Here is a 15,104-nt window from a genome sequence, read left to right as displayed (position 1 = left end):
ATGTAAACATTTTTGCTTGAGAACTCTGAGGAAGTGCTTCTATTTTGTTACACTGAAAGTGTGTCTTACCACCACCTGAACTGAAAGCAGTTATTGAAATTTTTTCAAAATATTCTCTGTAAAAATTAGGTCTGAGCAGATACCAAACTCTAAAATTTAATCTCTTACAACCTAGAGATGATTTTGAAACAGGTTTTTTAACAATGTCACGTCCTGCTCTCTCCAAACAGGTCAAATATTAATTATTTTAAAGCTGTGCAATGGGATGCAAGGGATGAGAGCAAGTGTGTGCACATGGCAAGAGATTGTTAACTGGGATATTATGACAGGAGGCCAAACACTTGAATACTATTGGTGTCCAGCCCTGATTTTTCCACTGACAGATTGTATGATCTTGAATAAATCATGTAAACAAATCAGAAGGCTTTTAAGGATTTAAGTATTTTAAGGATTGATAGGTAAATACTTTAAATAATCCTTTGAAGGAAATTTTCAGTCAGTGCATGCAGATCCAAACAGAAGTCTCAGCAGGGATTTAGCAGTACTAGAGGAGACACATGTGAAAGAAAGCAATTAATCCATATTCAGTTTTACTGGATGATCTCCTCATTCTAGAAAGTCAACCTTTTATTACAGAAGTGCAAACTATATGATTTAATTTTATTTCCTGGGAATTCTCTTCAAATTCCAAGAAAGAAAAACCATTTGTGTAGGGAAGGGTGGATATGGGGGAAATATTTTATTCTGGAGAGACATTTTGAGCAACAGAAAATAGGGAACAATTATTTTCTTCCCTAATTTCATTTAATTTCCCACAGAATACTTTGTAGACAAATGACAGGGGCCATAACCTTACTTGTTCAAAATTGTTAAGCAAATTAATCTGTGATTTTATTTAGAAGTACATCAGGTTCTCTCTTACAGTCCTGGGCTTTGAAAGTTCACAGTAGGTTTCACATGAGAAGCATGAGACTGATGCTGGCAGTCAGTTTATTTGCTTAGGTTGGGACAAGAGCAAGAAGAGAAACACTGCAAATGTTTACTCTGCATAAAATAATTTAATCACATCCATTAAGCTTGCAAGACTGAGTTGAATCACAAAAGCCTGCAGCATTGGTGAATTGCTAGTTCCTCTCTGCAGAATTATGGGAAAACATCAATGACTAATATTTTATTAATGCTGTTAATGTAGTATTTTTTTTTTAATAGAGGTCACTAAGAATTGCTGCCTGTAACTTAGAGGAAAATTAGTTTGAAATTACTTTGTGTGATTCAGGATTTTTTCCTGAAAGTTCTCAATCTACTGTAAAATCTGTACAGTATAAAAGCAGTTGGTGATGATTTAATACATCAGCAGAGCATCTCAGATAGGGAATTATGCTGTAAAACCATCTTAGCATTTATTCCCTGAGGGACTGTGCTGTGCTCTGAGTCTGGGAAGTGCAGACAATTCAGTAACTGGCCCCACACCTGGCCAAGGTACATAGGAGCATATCCATGTTATTCCCTGGTTCATCTTTTAAAGCTGTTAGCAGCAGAATTTTTCTGCTGCTAAAATGTCACTCTTAAAAATACTATTTTGTGGAAATTGTTTAATTCTGACCTTTGAAAGTACACAACCTCTCCTTTCTGAGATTCTGGTCTTTTTTGGTTTTTGGGTTTTTTGCTGTATTTATGGCCATAATTACATTAAAAAAAATCAACCAAAAAAAAAACCAAAAAAAACCAAAAAAAAAAACAAACCCACAAAAACAATTTAAAAAATCCAACAAACAGCCAAACAATCAAAAAACTCCCTCACCAAATCACAGCACAGAAAGAACAAAACAGACACATCTTCCTCCCACCCATCCCCACCCTCCATACATTTTTATTTAGAGGAAATCAGAATTACATTTCTCAATGGAGATGTGAAGATTTGTTTCCTTATTTTGAAATTCAAACAAGTGAACATTGTCTTTTTTTTTGCTCCAGCAGCAAAAACAAGCAAAAGCAGGCGTCAGTATGTATAACAATCAGTATTTGCAAAAAGTAGTAAATTGCCAGCACCATCTTAGAGCAATTTGTAAATAAGGGTCAAATTCTCTAAGTAATTTTACTAAGAAAACTGTTCAGGTTTAGCAACAGCCAAGCAGCGCTGACTGTGAAGTAAGCAGACTTTTCTTTGGATTTTGTAATTTGGTGGTCAGAGACATCATGAAGTGGAATTCAGATTCATTGCTTCTTGTGGTTTTGAAGATTTTGAACCCATTTTGGGTATAACCACAATATGTGTCCTGTCACAGCAGAGTTATTTAACACTGATACTTAACACTGGATATTGCTTGGATAGAGGATGGGCTAATAGATCACCTTCAACCACATGTAATAATTTCATTACAAAATAAATTTGTTTTGTTTGTATGTAATATTCCCCCATCCTGTCCCATAGGGTATGTCCCCAGGGCAAAATGTGCTAAATAATTAGCACTTTGGAATATCTGTGCTCTCTCTTTACCAGGGTTGATACAGCTCATTGGGTCATCTGAAGACTTTTTGGGTGTAACTAAGGGCACAAATGAGGGCTTCAGAGGCAGTATTACAGAGCTGGGGATAACCTAACTTAGTTTCCAGAGCTGGTTGCAATTCACTGGATATGAAATTAATAAACATGTGGAAACCTGTGAGAGAAGCAAGCTAGACTTCTATCAGCATGTAGTTACCTCCAAGGAGAGACCTGGGTCCCACTGCAGAGCACTGGGCATTCTCATTTGTCTCCCTGAATCCATTCAAAAAATTATGGATGATAGGTAAAATTTGCATTACTTTTTTCCTGCTTATCTTACAGTTTGAGCCCCAGAGTGGCTAATTTTTAACTCACTACACTAAATATGCTTCCTGACTAATTTTGCTTTGAAAAATCCCTTCAAGCTCTCAGAAACCTTTGGCTTCTCAGTGACTGGAGAAGATAAATTATACAGGCAAGTTTGAAAGGCTTATTTATGTGGTCATTCTGCCATGTTGTGATCCAAGAAAGTGTCTGCAAGTAATTTTTGAGAATTATAGACAACCTTTTTTTCTTGATACCTAGGCATGGAGGCTTCAGCAGCGTTTCATTTCCACTTTTTCTTTCCTTTTTCTTTTCATATATTTTAAGAGTGCCTCTCCTTTGCTTTTACTTTTCATTCTTTTCTCAATCTCTGCACCAGGTTTCATGGCTAACAGATTTACTTCAAGATTTATTTCGTTTTGTTGAATGTGATGTGAACTGGGTACTACTTGAATCTGACATGACCTTTGAGGAATAACGAGTCAGTAGGTTTCAAATGGGCCTAAAAGGATTCTCTTGGTGATGATCCAGACTTTTATCATCTGAATCCCAAATACTGCTTATTTTATAGCATCACAAACTACAGGGCCAGAACATCCTAGAATGACAATGGTATAAAAATTAATTGGGTCATTCTAATCTGGCTGCAATATAATTATAAATATTTATATAAATATTTTATTTATATAAATATTTTATTTATATAAATAAAAATATTAGCATAGATTTACATATAGGTAAAACAATGCAGCGCCTGAAATTGCCTTTGGAAAACCACTGAGGAACTTCTCCATGTCCACAGCAAATTAGAAAAGCTACTTCCTCCAGTGAAATTGGATCGACATTTTTATATCTTTATCTTGCAGGTACAAGCATAAGGCCTACCTGCAAAATATTAAAAAAAAAAATTGTTTTATGAATTCCAGAGGCTTTTGAATGCCTAATTCATTTATTAATACTAGAACATTTTTTGCAAAGGGTAAAAGTAGAAGTTATCTTCCTTTTTTTTGATGGATCCTCTCACACATCTCACAATTCTCTGTATGCTTTATTTCTACATAAGTGAGACAAGTGGCAATATCTCTACATACTTTTTGCTCAGTGCCCTTTTGCTGAGTGGGTCTGGTGACTGAGGGCAAAGTCATCAGGTTGTACAGAAGCAGGGAGGGAAGGGATGCATCATCTTCCCCTTCTTTTAAGGAGACTGGGAAAAATAATGAAGCGGTTTATTCTGCTTCAGCACCCCAAGGATTATGCTGCATATTTCAAGGAAATAAAATCAAATAAAAGCTAAAAGCTATGAAATAGTAGTCATCTTCCACTCCCTCAGGATGTTCAGAAAGCTGGGACCAATTCCTCCTATGGAGAGGCAAGGCACATACCAAGCTCAGATGAAACACTCTAAGAAAACAGGCATGTTTCCTCCTCCTGAGAACACACTGGCCTCTCCCTAATGAGATAATTGTTCTGTCCATATCCATTTGTGGAAGTGTTCCATGTGATTGTCTTTCCAGGAGAATGGGGACTATGAGAAGCCTAACTATGATAACCTTTTGTATGAAATCTCATAGCTACTCTAGAAGAAAATAATGACATTCATCATGTCATGATAGCTGTGTCTTATATGATGTCCACAATATACAACTTCTTCCACCTTATAAATAAGGTGGAAACAGTAGCCTCTCCCCATAGGTCTTGCAGTCAAAAATTTAGCTCTGAAATGGTGAAAAATGGGCATGTTGCCTGTGCATAACATCAGGTGGTATTTTATTTAATAGAAAAAAAATATGCTTGCTTGTCTGTCTCTCTTATGGAGTGCTACTGAAATGGAATATGCATGCAGCTGAGATCAGACCCAGAGGAGAATACAGAGCACCAGGCTACATGAAGGGGAAAAAAAATGGAGGAAAAGCCACACATAGTGTGAAAGTGAAATAGAGTTGGGAATATAAGGAGATATAAAATCTTTAGAGCAACCATTAGAATGTCCCCACCTTCCCAAGGTAATGAAAGCCTGAATCTACTGTTGCTCAGTTTTACTTGTGCCTATTTCCAACCTACTCAGGGGTGTTCATGGAATAACAATAGGCTTTCTCTTAAATTCCATGTAAAGGTCAGGTTCTCTCTTTTACAGGAATGAGTGAGCCAAACAATTAGAGTACTAGGGCTGAAAAGCATAGTCACCTTACATGGAAGAAAACCACATGTAGTTTATTTTTGTTCCTATCATTAAAAACAGGACAAAGAATGACAACTTAAAACTATGTTTGGAAACTGTGTAAGACCTGATAGCAGAAATTGAAATTCTGTTGCACACAAGTACTTATACTGAGATCTAGAGAGAAAAAACAGTCTTTTTATCTATAGTTTTACTGTGAGATTGCAAGCATTGGGTGAAAATCAGAATTTTTTTGCGTACAGAAAACAGAGCCACCCTAGCAGCCATTTTGCTCTGCCCTTACTAATATAATTCTGAAGCACCAGCTACTGACAAAGTACTTATATGCAGCGCATTAATTCTCTAAGTAGAAAATCTAAATTAATGGTCCAATTCTGAGTCCTCAGCCAGAGACTGTGGTCCAATCGCCATGTTGTACAGATGATTAGAACTACTGGAAATGGGTAAAAGATTTCTAATGAAGTGTAAAACAGCAGCACAAAGGTTTCTCTCTTAAACAGAGAAACTCCTCTGGTTGGTTTAGACTAAGATTTATTTCAAGGGGTGACAGTGAAGACTTCTAATTTTCAGGCTGCTGGAAAAGGTTATTTTGCCTCCTTGGACATGTTAGGCTTTTCATGGCTTCACTCTTTTTTCCATTATGTTTTGACAGGTATGGAGTCAGGACAGGAATATCAAGGTTTTACCACCTTGAAGCACCTATTTTTGTGTTATGATTTGATGTGACATCTATTTCAAACTTGGGGGGAAAATACAGGTTTCTACTGCAGGCAAGTTAATAGTTGTGTGTAAACATTTTCTGAGAAAGGAAAGGGATGACTCCTCTCAGATATGCAGCAGTTCCAACTCTTGATTGCCTTCAAAATCAATCAGCACGTTTTTGTAATTATGGAATCATACACATTAAGGGACACTTTAAGTCCAGTTTAAGGGGCTTCTAAAGACTTTTCAAAGTAGATCAAATTAGACTGTGTTGCTCAGCGCCTTTTTGAGTTTTGAATGTCTCCAAGGATGAATATTTCATAGTCTCTCTGGGCAACCTGTTTCAGTGTCAGACCACCCCATGGATAAAAAGGGTTTCCTGCTTCTAATCAGAATTCCCTTGTACCTGCCTGCATCCATTGCTTCCTCTCCTACCACTGTGTCCCTTTGAAAAGAGTCTGGCTCCACTATCTCTAAAACCCCTGGAGACAGCAGCAATATCCCTGTCTTTTCTTCAGGCTGAGCCTGCCCAGTTCTCTTGCCCTCTCCTCTTCCTTCATGATGCTGTCCCTCCGACCATCCTGGTGGGTCACTCATAGCAGGACTCCAGACTACCAGTGTCTTTCTTGTACTGGGGAGCTCAAAGCTCTGCCTGGCGCCCCAAAGCAAAAAGGAAACACTTGCCTTAACTTGCTGGTCACACCCTTGCTAGAGCAGCCCAGGTTGCCCAGGCTGCCTTTGCCACAGGCACATTCCTGGTTTATGCTCAATGTGTTGTCCACCAGGAACCCCAGTTCCTCTTCTGTAAAGCTGTGTTGTCGCTGGCCTGTCCCCAGCATGTTCTGGTTCCTGGGCTTTTTGCTCTCTCAGTTCAGGCCATTTACCTTGTTGAGGTTTCCATGAGGTTCCTGATGGCACATTTACACAGCCTGTTGAAGTTTGTCTGAATACCACCCCTGTCCTCCAGCCTACAAACCACTCACCCCAGTTCAAACTTCCAGAGTGTGCGCCTCTGCCCCATTGCTGAGGTTGTTAATAAATGAAATAAACAGTATTAGCTCCAGTATCAACCCCTCAGGCATGCAGCAGGTAACCAGCTGCCAGCTGAACTTTGTACAGTTGATGACAACCCTTTGAGCCTGATGAGCAAGCCAATATTTCACCCACCTTATCATCCACCTCTGTAGCACATCTTGGTTATAGGATACTGTAGCAGACTATCAAAAGCATTTCACTTTCTAGGAATGTTTACATTTGCCTATTTGAATTTCCTACTCCATGCTCCAGTCTACTCTTTCTGTGTACAGCAATAGGTTTTAACCATTAAAATGAACTACCAGTCCTGACACTGAACATATATGCCTTTTTGCCTTTGCTTACCCTGAGAGTTAGTGGATATAGGCACTTCCAGAGGTAAATCAGTTTGCCAAGAGCAGAATTAACTCCAAGAATTATTTTCTGGTAAGAAAATATCTTTTTAATTATTGAATTTAAATCCCTGTTAACTCTTTTATTTTTATCCCCTTGCTAATCCCTAGTATTGTTTTCTTCATACATATGGAGAGATGTCCTTGTTCCTTGCCTGATTTTTCCTAAATTCTCACATTGTTTTAAAACTCTTGGTACAGCCACAGTAATTTCTTATCTCTGCTTTCTGTCTAACATCAGAGATGTTTGCTGTTCTCTCTCCATTTATAAACCTCTTGAGTTAATGCTATCTTCCTGGCAGTCTTCTGTCATTTAAATGAAGTTTCCAGAAGACTGCATCTGCCAGGTCCTTGAGTGTGCTACAGTTTGTTATTTCTTCTAATCCCTTGACTTCTTCCTCTCCTTACGATAATGAATTCTTCTCATTCAATTTCACCAGGCTTGCTTCCCACCTTTATGTTTGCAGAAGTTTTCTAGTAGCTTCCAATTTGCATGGCTGGGAAAACAAAGGGTTAGAAGGGGGACAGGGCAATGGAGAAATCATTACCAGAAAAATTTCCTGGAATAACTGTGCCTTTGCTTGGAGATTTCAGCACGTCTGAGGGTACTGCTGACCTTTAGAGGATAATCCTTTATGCCAACAAACCATTAAACTCTGCCCTGATGTGAGCTTGGCCCTTCCTAGCTAGTGCTTTCCCCAAATACTTCTTGGGGGCAGTTCAGCTCATCATTCTGGGGGTCACTGCCAATAGGTAGTTTGCACACAGACACTGATTTGGAGCTAAGAGATTTTATCTAACTGCATACTACTTCGCCTCAGTGCAAAGGAAAATTCTTAGATATGTTTTATTCACAGGTATGTAAGATTGCTGTACTTTGTACATTTGCTTTTCCGACAGATTTGATGATTCCATCCAACATTAGATTCTGTCTTTTGTAGGCTTCAGTTGTAAATTTGAAAGAAAAAAATCCCTCCTCCTCCTGGTAAATAATTTACAGATTTTTGTGGTTAAACAAGCCTGGATCTCACCTCTTGAGCTTCACAAAGACTATATACCTTCTTGGCATGAACCTTACCACTATTTCCACTGACTTGCATTTTTGCTGCTTAGTCAACAGGATGCATCTATGCCTTTCCAGGCAAAAGCAACTTTTAGCTATAACCACCATTAGTGGAGAACTGACTCCCAGTGTCTTTCAGAGCAAGTGAGGGTTTTTTTTATTGCGATTGTCTCAAAGGCAAGAATTGGCTTGAGGTTTTTCATATATTTCTTTTTAAAAATATATGCACCTTATTTTTCTTTTCCTTTGTAAGATAGCTCCATAAAAATGAGCAGGAAACAGGAAAAAGCTTATAGGACTTGAAGAAGGAAAAATTAGAATATGTAAAGACTTTTAAGGATCTAAATATTTCAAAGAAGATTTTAAAATGAGTAGACCTGTTTTGATTTAAATAATACAAGGGTCCTGGAGAATGTTTTGATGAAAATGGTTCTTGAGCTCAAGGCAACAAGTATACACACATACAAAGATATCTTCATCCAAATAATGAAGTTCCTCAATGGATTCATTACTTTGTATTTTATTTATGAGTAATTTTAGTCACTGATATGCTACACAGAATATTAGAGCAGGACTTCTTGAGTAATCTAAAGTTAGAATACATGACAAGATCAGAAATCAAACCCATGTAGTATTTTGTTAGGATGTTGAAACAAAATGAATGGGGACTTAGTACTATTTAAAAATTATTTCAGAAGGAAATAGTCACTGTCTTATTTCTTCAATAATTATTCCTCTCTTCTTAGCTTCATAATAGAAGTGAACATTAATATGTGGCTAGTTTGAAGCAGGTTTGTGCACACATACTTTTTTCCACCCATTTGTAACCCTCATTTTCTTTTTTTTTTTCTGGTAAAGGCTGCAGATTTTTTAATATGTTAAATTATCTAAAATCTTTGCATTACCTTGGTGATTGAGAATTGGTTTCAACTGTAAGGCATTTGGTCTGATTTATATACAAAGGCAGCAAATATGAAGAAGCATTTTGAAGATGGAGGGACTTATGATGAACCAGAGATATCGAGTCTTGTTATATTTCATCAAATTTTTATTTCTTGGTACTTGTTATGCTGGTGTTAGTGAAACTTGATTTGCATGCCTGTCACTTCTAGTGAAGAAAATATTTCTCACACCAGATTTGAATAAAACACTCAACTTATAGAGCTGTCTCATATAATAACACTACAGTGGAGTTGATTAAACCTTCTTCAGAACTTTAATGGGAAAATATTTCTCCTGTCTTTGCCAAATCCTTAGTTCAATTCAATAATAATTCCAAATACTTATCAATTAGAAAAAATATATAGATAGGCAAAAAGTATTTTCTACATTTTTCTTTCACCAAAAAAAAAATTATAAGCTTTAAGAATCTTCAATGAAGGACTTCTATAAATATCAAAAAAATTTGATTATTATGAGTTGGATGTATCTATTATAGTTGTGTTTGTAGCAATGTTGTAGGGATCCCTAATTTCAGATTCAGGAAATTCAGCTTTACTTTGTTAATATTCTTATATTTTTTTTCTATTGTTATATGAAGTTTCTATGCTAATTTCTAAAGTAACTAGCACCATTTAATAGGAATTATAGTATGGGAACATGAAGGGGAAGTTTGACTCAGTAATACATGACTCTTTTTCAGTCCTACTTTGTTTCTATAGGTGTACCTCAGATCTCTTCCTTTCAGTATGCTTGCTTTTTGTAATCAAGAGGTAGTTGGTAAATAATTAACCACTTGCATATCTTATCCTGACTGGGTATCCTGAATATCCTATGGGATATTCACCCAAATGTGGAAGCAAGGAAGTCTTCTTGGGTCTCACTGCACAACCACGGCCAAAGAAACCACAAGATAATTCCTACAAACTTCCCAAGGCAAGTTTTACTCAAAACTGAAGAATTAGCATCACAGACATCACAAAAGTTTACCCTGTGACTTAAAAATAGACTAAGGGCTGTCTACTTTCATGGAGACTTTTTTTATTTTGGCTTGGCACTTTATGCTGTCAGAACACAGGTATAAAACATCAGAAAGGCCACACCAGCTCTGAACATATCTGAGAGAGATACCTGACATTCTGCCTCTGAATGGAGTAAAAAACTGGTGCCTGTGGTTGTGCAAGAATGATTTGAAAGAGTGCAGTCTCAGATTGTGATCTCCTTGCTTCTCTTGTTTGCTTCTCTTCCCTTATCTTTTTCCAGTCAAAAATGTCCCTGCAGAATGGTTTTCCTTTGGAAAATGTGATTTGACAGCACAGAGACACAGCATGGTGATGTTTTCATTTAGTAGAAGATTAAAGAGTAAGCAGTCAGGCTTGCAGGCTAAGCTGCATCCTATGGCTGTCTAGACTTAGAATCAAGATGCATAAAAGACAAGCTAAAATTTTCTAAATTAGCCTGAAGCAGAATGCACAAGATTCAGCCTTACAAAAGAAATGGAAATCTTTGATCCTTTATCTTGAACAAGGCTATTTTTAAAGGAGTAGAAAACTCTTCTGAAGAGTCTTGGTCTTTTGCCTCTGATACCTGAATGGACGATATGTAACAATTTGCTCCGTCCTTCCACCTTATCTCGGCACTGATATGATCCTTCCTCCATAATGGATCCCTAGAGCTTGTGTTCTGCAAATCAACTTCAATCTGTTTATATATAGACTTACAAAGAAGTATTTAATTCCAAGATCAGTCTGCTGTCTTGCCTTTATTTACTCAGGCATGTGGTAACAAAGATGCTGAAGACTGGTGGTTGACTAACTGGGGCAAACAGAGGTAAAAGCCCTGGTACTAGGTTAGAGATGCATCATTCAAGCATGAAGATTATGAGCTACTCAGTAGTTCAAGCAGGCAAAATCATGGAAGAAACAAAAAAAAAAAAAAAACCAGTGAAAAGGGACCTAAGAAAGAGGTATTACAGAAACTGGAAGTAAACTCTTGGGAAAAAGGAAAAAACAGCTTAGAAAAAGTTGAAAAATGATCCAGTAGTAGAAGCTAAATCTCTGAAAAAATTAAAATGTTTCATGATTCACCAGGAAATCCTAATGGAAGGATCCTGTGTGGTAATCACATATCCTCTGAACAGAGAGAGAGATAATTCTCTCCCAAGATTTTCCTGGGAAGCTCTGAGAAGCTGTGAGAAAGCTCAGAGAAAACAATTCCTATCTCAACTTACTATACCTGTTGTTGTGCACATGTAAATGTTATGGAGATTGTTTACCAAAAAGTAGTTTCTTAATTAAATTCTTAATTAAAATCAGTGTTTTGATTAATTAACTAAGTCAAAACTGTATCAGACTATCTAGAAAAAAGCAATGTTTTTCATATAACATAGTAATAGTAATAGTATAGTATAGTATAGTATAGTATAGTATAGTATAGTATAGTATAGTATAGTATAGTAAAAATAAAGCAATGAATCAACCTTCTACAATCATAAAATCAATACTCATCCTTCTCCAGCGGGGACCACTACTACAACCATCCTGGTCTAAACCACCAGGCTAAAACAATAACAATACTCACACTACCTACAGCTGACCATTTTAGTTATGGTTATGTGTCAAAGAAGTTATGCTCAGGACAAACTACAGATTCCAGATAGTACTTCTTTAGAAATAAGAAGCCTGAAAGGTGCTTTGTAGCCTGTCTGGGAAAACTGCAGCATTATGAGGTGACATATATACATAAGTTTTGTAACTTGTCCTAGCTACAAGAATAATGAGTGATTGCTTACTGCAGTTGAAACACATCCACCAAAGATCAGATTGGAGAAATAATGATGAGTTTTCTGGGTTTCTCAACACCAAAAGACAATTATGTGTTGCTCAAGTAAAGGCAGGTTAAGAGAAAATCAGGTAGAAAAGCAGAAAGCATCCCTGTGATAGGTAGGGGGCTAAGAACAGTCTAGAACATTTATGTGAAAATGTCCAGATAGCAAAGCATGAAGTGAACAGTTAAATTTACGTTCTTGAACAGTTAAATTTACTTTTTTTTTCTCTCCATTGCTCATGATGTACTCCATTATACAAGATGCACTTGTTAGATGATGATTAGAGTCAAGAAAGGTGTGTTTTGATGTACATTAGGAGAAATTTATGAAGAGAGATTGGCTTAGCATCTTCCTTCAGAACAAATGTAAGAAGGGCAATGAGCTGTTTTCCAGAATAAAGTTGGTGAGACAGTAGGAGTCATATCTACTGACAAAGGAAAGTGGAGCTAAGTGATCAAAGAGCAGCTGAATAGGACATCACAGAGCTGTGGATCTGAAATAGAAGCAGCAACTGAAATATTCAGTATTCAGAAAATATCCAGAGGTAATGTTAGAAATGATCATGGGAAGCCATAGAGCAAAGCCAGGAAGCATTGGGAATTTGGAAGCTGGGAGGGAGATTACTGGGCTATGAGGAAGTTAGGATCATTGAGGGGAATTTGGAAGCTGTGGGGGGCCAAGATCATGAAAATAATGCTAAGTTATGGAGTGGTAGGAACAACTCTAGGGGCTTTTTGAACAAACTTTATGCTTTCTCAGTAGGATTATTCATTTAACAACTTTTTATGTTTTTCTACTTGCAGGATAGAACAAGCTTTGGAAGAACCAGATCAGCATTTGAAAACAATAGAATCACAGGTCTCAAAATGCAGAGATAATAGGTTTGGACAGATGTGACTGTAATGTTGTCAGCTGCTGCTATTCCATATCAAGGCCTTTAATATTTCCTTTTTATTTTTCAAGCCAAAGCCTATGAAGACAAGTGTTTAGAAACAATATTAGCTGCTTTTTTAGTTTTTAAGGGAGATTCTGAGATCTTGAAATCATGACAAAAAAGTACGCTAACAGTTAAAAATAGCCAGCAACTATTTATTTTAAATCTCAGATTTTTTCACAACTAACTGTTTCAAGACCAAAGCCATGATTTGCTAACATTTGATAACTGAATGATGTAACTGAGGGCAGAAATTGGTCAATGGACTCTTGTAAATTATGACAGTAAAATGAAGGAACTAAGTAGCTTGATATTCCGATTGTATTTCCAGAGATCCAACCGCGATTTTTGCCAGTTCTTTTAAGTCCAACAGATATTCTCCCATAAAGACATTTTGTAATTGGAAGGGAAAAAATCAAACAAACAAAAAACCCTCACCAAACAGTCAGAAAGCATTGTGATACAAAAACTACTAAAGCCCTGAGTTACTTTGACTTTTTTCAGGGTGTAACATTTTTTAGTACAGGAACTGTAAGGAGAATCATAAAGCAAGCTGTATGCTAAGATTTGCAAAACTGCAGTGTAAAGAAATCAAGATGGGCAAAAATTTTTCAGTTTTATGTAAATCAGAGAATTTCTGATTTCTGCTTCTGATATTTAGAAGTCTCTTATTGTTCCTTGTCTCTCACACCTTTCCTGGAAGTGTTTCCTGTTGCAGGAGCTGATTCACACGTTTTCTCAGGTCCAGCTGACTCGCAGCTGTTTCAGACTTTGTCTTGGCTAAACTGACCAATACTTTGATACAACTAGTTACCAGAAAAGAGCATCTGCTTGTTCTTTGCTGATTATGACAGCCTATACATCAGGCAAGACTGTTTCTAACCACAGTGAGATGACAAAAGGAAGAAAGCTATTTCTGGTTGGGAGTTTTAATTTCTCTTGTTTGGCAGGTACCTTCTTTATGGTTTTCATTTATCAAAAGAGTGTTTCTTTATTTTCTTTAGCAAAGTACAAAGCTTCAGGTGGGGATGGCGCTAACTTTTGAATTCTGGTCTGCTATTTTAGTCTATGACTAAAATATAGGGAAAGACAATCACACTTAGCATGTCTATCACCATTATTTCTTTTGCATGACAGCCTCCATGACTACTTTTAATATGCAGTTTCTATACTGTACTGGATAAACATTAATTGGCTATTGGGCACAAAAGTTGTAATGGGCCAAAAAGAAAAGTCTGGATATCCTGCTAAGCCAGTGAATAAAGAAATATATAATAATTATGAGGGCAAGAGTTTTAACTGGATGCATTAGGGAAAAAAGAGTGGATCAAGACAATCACCAATTTCATTATAAGGTTCAGTATGGGCAAATATATATATAAAAAAAACTGAGGGCAGTCCAAGTTGGTTTTTTTGTCTTCTTTCTGGTCCTGCAGACCATTTTAAAATTTCTGGCGTTGCTGAGTGGACAGTGAAGTATGCTTTTCCTTTATTATGTTATTTTGAAGTTAAATTGCCCTTTTCTGTCTAGCAATGTTTTTAGTTCTGATAAACCTGAGGTCATATTAACAAACTTCCTTTTTCAGATATTTGAAACTTGCAGTCTTATTGGCAGCTGTGATGTCCTGTCACAGATCTAAAAGATTTTAGACTAATCAGTACTAAAGATCACAACAAAATCAGGACAGTGGGCAAAATTTGGAATTGCAAGAAACTCAATAAAATGTAGCCTACAAAATTAGTCTTTGAAGAAGATATATGAACTGGAAGAATTACAAATTTGACTTTGAGATGCTTTATGGTGCTGACAGTTAAACACATTTCTTTTTCATTGTGTAAAAAGAAAATACAAAGAGGGCAAGTGGGTGAGTGGGCCAAAAAAACAGTCTTTGTATGCTGAGATATTGGCAATGTATCAAAAACCAGAACAGATTCTAGAGTTATGCTGTGGTAAGTCAAAATACTTATATTTTCCATTCTCGTCCATAAGCTGAATCCCTTATTTATATTCCCTCTACAATGATGAGATATTTAGCAAGAAGTGTCTATAATTTGTGCAAGCATCTGGACCACCAAAAAATGGGAATGACAGCAACCCAACCTATTAACCCCCAGCTTCCCAACGCAAAACATTTATTACCAAGTTGTTGACTAAAACATTAATTTTAGTTTGGGGAGTTTTTTTTTGTTTGTTTGTTTGTTTGGTTGGTTGGTTGGTTTTTTG

The sequence above is a fragment of the Fringilla coelebs genome, assembly GCF_963513975.1.
Source record: "Fringilla coelebs genome assembly, chromosome: 2".
In the NCBI taxonomy this organism is placed as follows: Eukaryota; Metazoa; Chordata; class Aves; order Passeriformes; family Fringillidae; genus Fringilla; species Fringilla coelebs.
The sequence above is the reverse complement of the archived record's forward strand: the minus strand, read 5'-3'. Positions refer to the sequence as shown.